General features: G+C 41.9%; 1 long non-coding RNA gene across 1 annotated transcript in view; it reads right to left on the bottom strand.

Annotated features, from left to right (window-relative positions):
• Positions 1-226: 226 nt before the first annotated feature.
• Positions 227-7,633, bottom strand: part of LOC140741555 (uncharacterized) — a 59,890-nt gene continuing 52,483 nt past the window's right edge. The window contains exon 3 of the long non-coding RNA XR_012102081.1: positions 227-322. This is a non-coding gene — a long non-coding RNA (uncharacterized lncRNA). The remainder of the gene's footprint in view (positions 323-7,633) is intronic.

The raw sequence follows: 7,633 nt of genomic DNA, 5'->3' as shown, positions 1-7,633 counted from the left end.
GGCAGAAAAGCTTATGTGATAGTAGCACATCAGTTAAAATTATTGGATTAGTAATAGAAATCTTGATAAAGTCGAGGGTAGATATAGGACCAATACAAAATGATGTTGGAGATATTGTAATGAGGGATGCAGAGATGGCAGAGGAACTGATTGCGTATTTTACATCAGTCCTATATCAATTCTACTCCTCTATCTTATGGTCTTATGGAAAGCTGTCATTTCTTTTCTGGCCTTTGTCTGATTCCGGCCTTGACAATGCTGAGCATACCATTCAGTTAAAGGACTGAACAGTAAATCTTGGCCTCTCCATTGATGCCCATGTCTGAAAGAATGAAATTAATCAGAATCAGGTTTATTATCACCAGCATGTGATGCGAAATTTGCAGTTCAATGCAATACATAATATTGAAGAGGAAAAAATAAATAAATAATAATAATAATAATAATAAACAAATAAGTAATTTCATTACAGTATACGTATATTGAATAGATTAAAAAGCGTGCAAAAAACAGGAATATTGTCTATTTAAAAAAGTGAGGTGGTGTTCATGGGTTCAATGTCCATTCAGGAATCGGATGGCAGAAGGGAAGAAGCTGTTCCTGAATCGCTGAGTGTGTGCCTTCAGGCTTCTGATGGTAACAGTGAGAAAGGGCATGCCCTGGGTGCTGGAGGTCCTTAATAATGGACACTGCCTTTCTGAGACTCCTCTCAGGAGGTTTACTGAATTATTTCCGGAGGTGAAGATTTTCAGATGTGAGGCTAAACTGGATTTGGAGTATTCTTTAGATTCACTTAAGTTGTATAAAGTAGTGAGGCTCTAAATAGAGTTCTCTTATTATAAAAGGGCATGCCTTGCAGAAATGGGCACCATCATGACAACCTACTTCTGACTCAGTGACCTTGAGCTCCTGGTTGTTATGAGCAGGGCAGGAAGTTGGGATACTAGATAGATTGTACAATTCAGTATCTCTCTGTCTAGCCAGCCAGTGAGACATCTGCCAGCAATCTTTTCATGCTGTTAGATACAAATGTAGACTCACAGTTTGTGTTTTCCTCTATTTCCCCACCCACTTTCACATAATCTAATAAGGACAGTGCAGAAGAATTAAATTTCAATTTCATTTGCAATAATCTGTTTCTAAAAGCATGCTAATGTCTTCCTCGGAGAAGAGGTTTCTAAAGCTTCCTTTATTGTCTAATGTGTTTCATCAAAAGCATTCCTTCTCTCTGATTAAGCCAAACTGATCAATGAGAATGCACTTAGCGGTCGAGCAGTCTGTCACTCAAGCATGGATCAATTCCTCTTTTATATGTGACGACACTTTAGGATCTCATCACAGCGCTCAGCATTTGTAATGAAGGGGGTGGGTGAGGCTGATTTGCTCAACCTAATTAATTGGCTTTAACCTTTAGATCTTGATGTTGAGGCTAATTCAAGCAGTTGGAATGAATGTCCTCAGCCAGTTATGACAACACATCACCCCAGCTGCAACACATATAATGCTGCCATTTATAGCTTCTCATATTAATTTTTCATCAGACCAGGATGGGAAAGAACAGAGTGAAACTATAAGGATTTTTTTGGGTGATCTCAAAAAAAAAAATTCCCAGTCAATTAATTATGTTGGAAGTCTAAATGCTGTTTAGACTGTTCATTCTGAGTTCCCACAGTCACTAAACTAGCCGGGATTAGAACCAACTAGAAAACAGGAACAGGAATAAAATATCACTAGGAGCCTAAGACAGCAGACCTCCTTTATCAGGACAAATCAGACAGCCTGATGACCCATGGTATTCAGCTTCATCCTTCAACTCACTGTGACGATAGTTGGATCTCAGAAAAGAACGGAAAATAATGATTCCTCACTAAAGGCTACCCGTTGTTCCTGCAAAATGCTGTAAAAACTTGGAACTTAGTTGTATGTTTTCCAGTGCCTGAGAGTGTTCATCATCTTTGGGTGTTTCTATATAAGCTTGTTTCTCATAATAAAGACCAAAATGTACAATTCCTTCAGCTGTGTTTTTTTACTTCCTGACATGAAGTTGTGCTTTCTACTTCCAGTCAAGATGACGCCAGCGTACAACACTCCCTCAGTTGACATTTTCCAGATAGCCCATGAAAATGTCTTTTTTACTTCTTTTATGTCTGTGTTTCACCTAAACTGTGTTTCTGGGATGGTCTGAGCCTGTGATTGACAGTTTGGAGATTGTCTGAGTGATCCAGCGCGTTGCTGTCTCCGAGAAGATCCGGGAAGTGGGCGCGTACTCGGACGGCCTCAATGCAAAGAAACTTCGAGACAGGGCACACATCAATGTTCGGCCCCATTTCACCGGTTAACGTGTCCATTAATTGCTGATTAAAGCATCAAGGAAGATGAAGCCATCGAGGGAAATGCGGAAGGCGAGCGAGGGTTCAGCACCAAATGCCTGCCTTTTGATCGCTGCTGAGAAGGAATCTGTGAGCTGTGCGGCTCACTGTGGCAGGCACATAGATGTGTTGTCTTTCTCTCTTGAATGAATGTGGGTGATATCGTATTGTGATTCTGCATTTATGGACTGGACTATTGCATTTGTTAACTGTGGACTTTTTCAGACCTATGGTTGTTATATTCTGTGTTTTTTATCACCCGTTTCATTTCCATTTTGTTGTGCAAGGGGAGGGGGTTTGGGGGTTGATGTTCTGTTCTGTTAGTTTTATTGTAGTGGGGGAAGGTGAGTTTTGGGGGGTTAATGTTACTGTTCAGGTTTGTGTGGGAGGAGGGGGCTTTGGGGGTCGATGATTGGGATGCTGTTCCTCTTTGTGCGGGGGAGTGGATTTGATGTTTCTTTCTGAACGATTTTCATCTTCTTTCTTTGTTTCATGGCTATCTGGAAAAGAAAAATTTCAGAGTTGCATATGGATCCATCTTTTGATAACCTTAGGACCTTTGACCTGGACAGATAGCCAGCATTAAGCCTATTTCTGAAGCAAATGGCCATGCAAAGAAGTGTTACCAGAAAGATGATGGTGATGCAGTAACATAGTGGTTAGTACGATGCTTTACAGCTCTGGCTGTAAGATCCAGTTCGATTCCTGCTGCTGTCTGTAAGGAGTTTGTATGTTCTCCCTGTGACCACGTGGGTTTCCTCCGGGTGCTCTGGTTTCCTCCCACAGTCCAAACCCATACAGTTAAGGTTAGTGAGTTGTTGGCATGCTATGATGATGCTGGAAGCATGGTGGTACTTGCTGGCTACCCAGCATAATCCTTGATCATTTGATTTGACACAAACAACACATTTCACCATCCATTCTTTCTCTCTCTTTCACTTGATGCTGCCAGAGGAAGGTGCCGGAGTCTTGGATCTTGAGCAAGGTTTAATCAATACGAGTTGTGGGTCGGACTCTGTGTTTCTGGTTTCAGGTTACTGCTTTTTTATTGCTATTTTGTGCATCTTTGATCGGGAGAGACTGGCTCTGCGGCCTGTAGTCAAAAAATGACACAGTGGTACATTGAACTGAACTGAACATTGCTAGACTGTCTCAATGACTCTGTGGTCTGATGTTTTATGTTCTGTGTGATGTTTGTTAGTTTTTTTGCCATTTATGCAGTTTGTTCTTTTTTTTTTGCACGTTGGGTGTTTAATGCTTTTCTTGGAAAATGTTCCATGATGTTTCTTTGTTTTGTGGCTGCCTGTGGGAAAAAGAATCTCAGGATTGTTTACTGCATGCATACAGTACCTTGATAATAAATGTACCTTGAATATTTGAATCTTTTGAATCAGATAAGTAAAGCTAGTTTTTAAGGTTATGCGGAGGTCATTAACCCTTTTCCACCATTCACTTCAATCACAGTTGACCTTAAACAGCGTTTCCTGAGCTATCTATTTATTTATTTATTGAGATACATATTTATTGAGTGTGGAATTATTTATACACATTTATTGAGTGTGGAATTGGCCCCCTCCGGCCCTTCAAGCCCTGCTGCCCAGCAATCCCCCACTTTAAACTGAGCTTAGTCACGGGACAATTTACAGTGATTAATTAACTTACCAACCAGTAAGTCTTTGGGCTGTGGGAGCAAACCAGAGCACCCGGAGGAAATCCTTGCAGTCACAGGGAGAATGTACAAGCTCCTTACAGACAGCAGTGGGAATTGAACCCATCTCACCTGTACTGTAAAGCATTGTGCTAACCACTACATTACTGCGCCACCCCAAACTGGCAACACACACAAAATGTTGGAGGAACTCAGCAGGTCAGGTAGTATCTATGGAAATGAATAAAGAGTCGACGTTTTGGGCCAAAACCCTTCTTCAGGACTGGAAAGGAAGGGAAAAGTTACAAGAATAGAAAGGGGAAGGAGGATAGTTAGAAGGTGATAGGTGTAATCCCATCCATTACCTGCATTTGTCTGCTTCAGTTCCTGAGAAATTTAGGACCACCTATGAGGTTCACCTATTGGGAACTGGCTTCACATGCTCAGCTTTGTGCAAATTAAAGGGACAACTTGTGGGAAAATAATAAAGATAATTCTGGAATGACAACATTTAGAGAGCCACAGGATTCATTTGGAGCAAGATGGGGCACGATTCTGGTTTATAAATATTGCAGTGCCTCGATAGTGAAAGCTAAAATCTGAACACAAACATAAAACCTTAAACAGCTTCAATGACAGGACAAGCTACAAGCTGAAAAAGCAATGAAATCATGTCCCAGTACTCTCAGCAGCCCTAATATACTTCATGCATTCCATCATATCCCGAGGTCACTCGAATCCTGTTTTGTAATCTTGTTATCTGTGCCCTCTAGTGGATGAGTAGAGAATAACTGATACTGCTTTCCTTGACCACCACATGGTTGTTGATCACACTACACAGTCCATGGTTTATCATACTTCTTCTTGTCTCTCAGATTCTTTGAAGGCTACCATCATGATAATTAGCAATGAGGCCTAACCAGGATGCTATTAAGAGTGAATGTTAGTGTTGGGCAATGTGATTTTCTTTGAAACAGGGAAAAACATGCTTAACAAAGACCAGTTTGAACTTCATCATTTTAATTGTTTGTGTTGTCATCAGTGGTGTCATGGCATAGTATATGTCTACATGACCATAAATTTTTCTTTAGATTCCTTTAATAATACAATCAAATCATGTAGAAAGAATTGAACACCTTTTCCATTGCAAATGGCATTACAGAAGGAAAGAAGTCCACTTGGGGTTTCAACTGAAGGTGATAAAATCAGAAGTGGATAAAAACAATGTATTGGCCCCAGCCAAACCAGGTGGTGCAATATGAGGTGGTTAAGCGAGTTGCTCAATATGAATGGTACAAGGCTAACCAGGAAGATCAGCATCCAAATGAAACTAGTAGTGTCATTAGCCCTGCAGGCCTGTGCAGCAAGCAGTAGAGCATTGGGCTCGGAGGTTTCCAGAGCACCTGTATTTGTTCATTGTTGTCTTATCTAGGGTTGGTAAGCCCTTGTTCTTTCTGTTTAATAATGTCAAGTTTGTTTTGACTGGTACGGGTCTTCTGCATATTGTGATTACTTAAAGTGGATTCCAAATTAGCACTTATCACGGGGTCCGTGTTCTGAGAATAATCTTGACTCACAGTGTCGCTCAGTTGAGCCACCAAAGTTCCTTTGGAATTTCTATGTATAAACTTGCTCTGTCTCTACGTGGGAGTCTGTCATTTCTCCGCATGGGGTTCAGTCATTACCAGTGCACACTGTGACAAGTTCACTCTGATTTGGAATAGATTGTTGAACACTGCAAGTGTGGCACAAGTTGGGAGGCAATGTCATGGGTTTAATAGTTTATGGAATTTGTAAAGTATGTACTTAGAAGTGACTGCTCTGCAAGAAGAAACTGAATTTCCAGCAAGCATTTGATATTGCCCAAGTACTGCAAACAACTGGGCATTGCATTTGCGAAGTCAACCAGCGAGAGCTTCAGACGTTGGAGCCTGGTGCTACCAGCCTCTGCTGGCGATGGAAAGTGCCTCCTGAAGGATCAACGGAGGAAGCAGTTTCATTGAACTAGTTGATTGTTCTGGTGGGAAGCTCAGCCATCCCTGTACTGAAGACTGAAGGAACTATTACGATCTGTGGTGATGACAAGATAAATATCAACTAAGAAAAAAGATCAAAGTTCAAACTAAACTTATTATTAAAGTACATATATGTCACTCAAGAAATTCTGCAGATGCTGGAAACCCAAAGCATATTCACAAAATGCTGCAGGAGCTCCAGTGGTGGGCAAGCTGTTGGAGAAGATCCTGAGAGGCATGCAAGGCTCATTCAGAAAGTAAGGAGGCATGGGATCCAAGGAGACCTTGCTTTGTGGGTCCAGAATTGGCTTGCCCACAGAAGGCAAAGGGTGGTTGTAGATGGTTCATGTTCTGTATGGAGGTCTGTGACCAGTGGTGTTCCACAGGGATCTGTTCTGGGACCCTTCCTCTTTGCAATTTTTATAAATGACCTGTATGAAATAGTAGAAGGGTGAGTTAGTAAGTTTGCTGTCGACACAAAGGTTGGGGTGTGGTGGACAGTCTAGAGGGTTGTCAGAGGTTACAGCAGGACATCAATAGGATGTAGAACTGGGCTGAGAAGTGGCAGATGGAGTTCAACCCAGATAAGTGTAAAGTGGTTCATTTTGGTAGGTCCAATTTGAAAACAAAATATAGTATTAATGATAAGACTCTTGGCAGTGTGAATGATCAGAGGGATCTTGGGGTTCGAGTCCATAGGACATTCAAAGCTGCTGCGCAGGTTAACAGTGGTGTTAAGAAGGCGTATGATGTGTTGTCCTTCATCAGCTGTGGGACTAAGTTCAAGAGCTGAGAGGTAATGTTACAACTGTATAAGACCTCAGTCAGACCCCACTTGGAGTACTGTGCTCAGTTCTGGTCACCTCACTACAGGAAGGATGTGGAAACTATAGAAAGGGTGCAGAGAAGATTTACAAGGATGTTGCCTGGATTGGTGAGCATGCCTTATGAAAATAAACTGTGTGAACTCGGCCTTTTCTCCTTGGAGCGATGGAGGATGAGAGGTAACCTGATAGAGGTGTACAAGATAATGAGAAGCATGGTCAGCACAACATTGCGGTCCGAAGGGCCTGTAATGTATTGTAGATTTCTATGTTCTAACTCAGCACTCAAATGAACAAACTGCCGATGTTTCAGGCCAAGACCCTTCTTCAAAACTGGGAAGGAAGGGGGACGGTGCCAGAATAAAAAGGTGGGGGAAGGGAAGGAGGATAGCTAGAAGGTGATAGGTGAAGCCAGTGGGTGGGAAAGGTCAAGGGCTGGAGAGGAAGGAATCTGATAGGAGAGGAGAGTGGACCAGAGCAGAATGGGAAGGAGGAGGGGCACCAGATGAAGTGATAGGCAGGTGAGAAGATGTCAGAGTGGGGAGTAGAAGAAGTCTTTAAGCTCTCACTGCCTTGCTGACACCACACCATCCTTTGAGCTCTCTCCCCTTTTTAAGGTGTCTCTTAAATTTCTTGTTCCTCAATCTTATATCACTCGACGGACTTTGCTTGTTCCTTGTCCTTAACTGTGAAGTACTTTGCAATCTTATGTGAATACAGGGATTTTTTTTTACAAGAAGGAGAAATCAATATTCATGCCATCAGGTTGGAGGCTAC

Source organism: Hemitrygon akajei, chromosome 18, assembly GCF_048418815.1.
Source record: "Hemitrygon akajei chromosome 18, sHemAka1.3, whole genome shotgun sequence".
Classification (NCBI taxonomy): domain Eukaryota; kingdom Metazoa; phylum Chordata; class Chondrichthyes; order Myliobatiformes; family Dasyatidae; genus Hemitrygon; species Hemitrygon akajei.
Note: the sequence above shows the minus strand (reverse complement) of the source record. Positions and strands in the feature narration are given on the sequence as shown.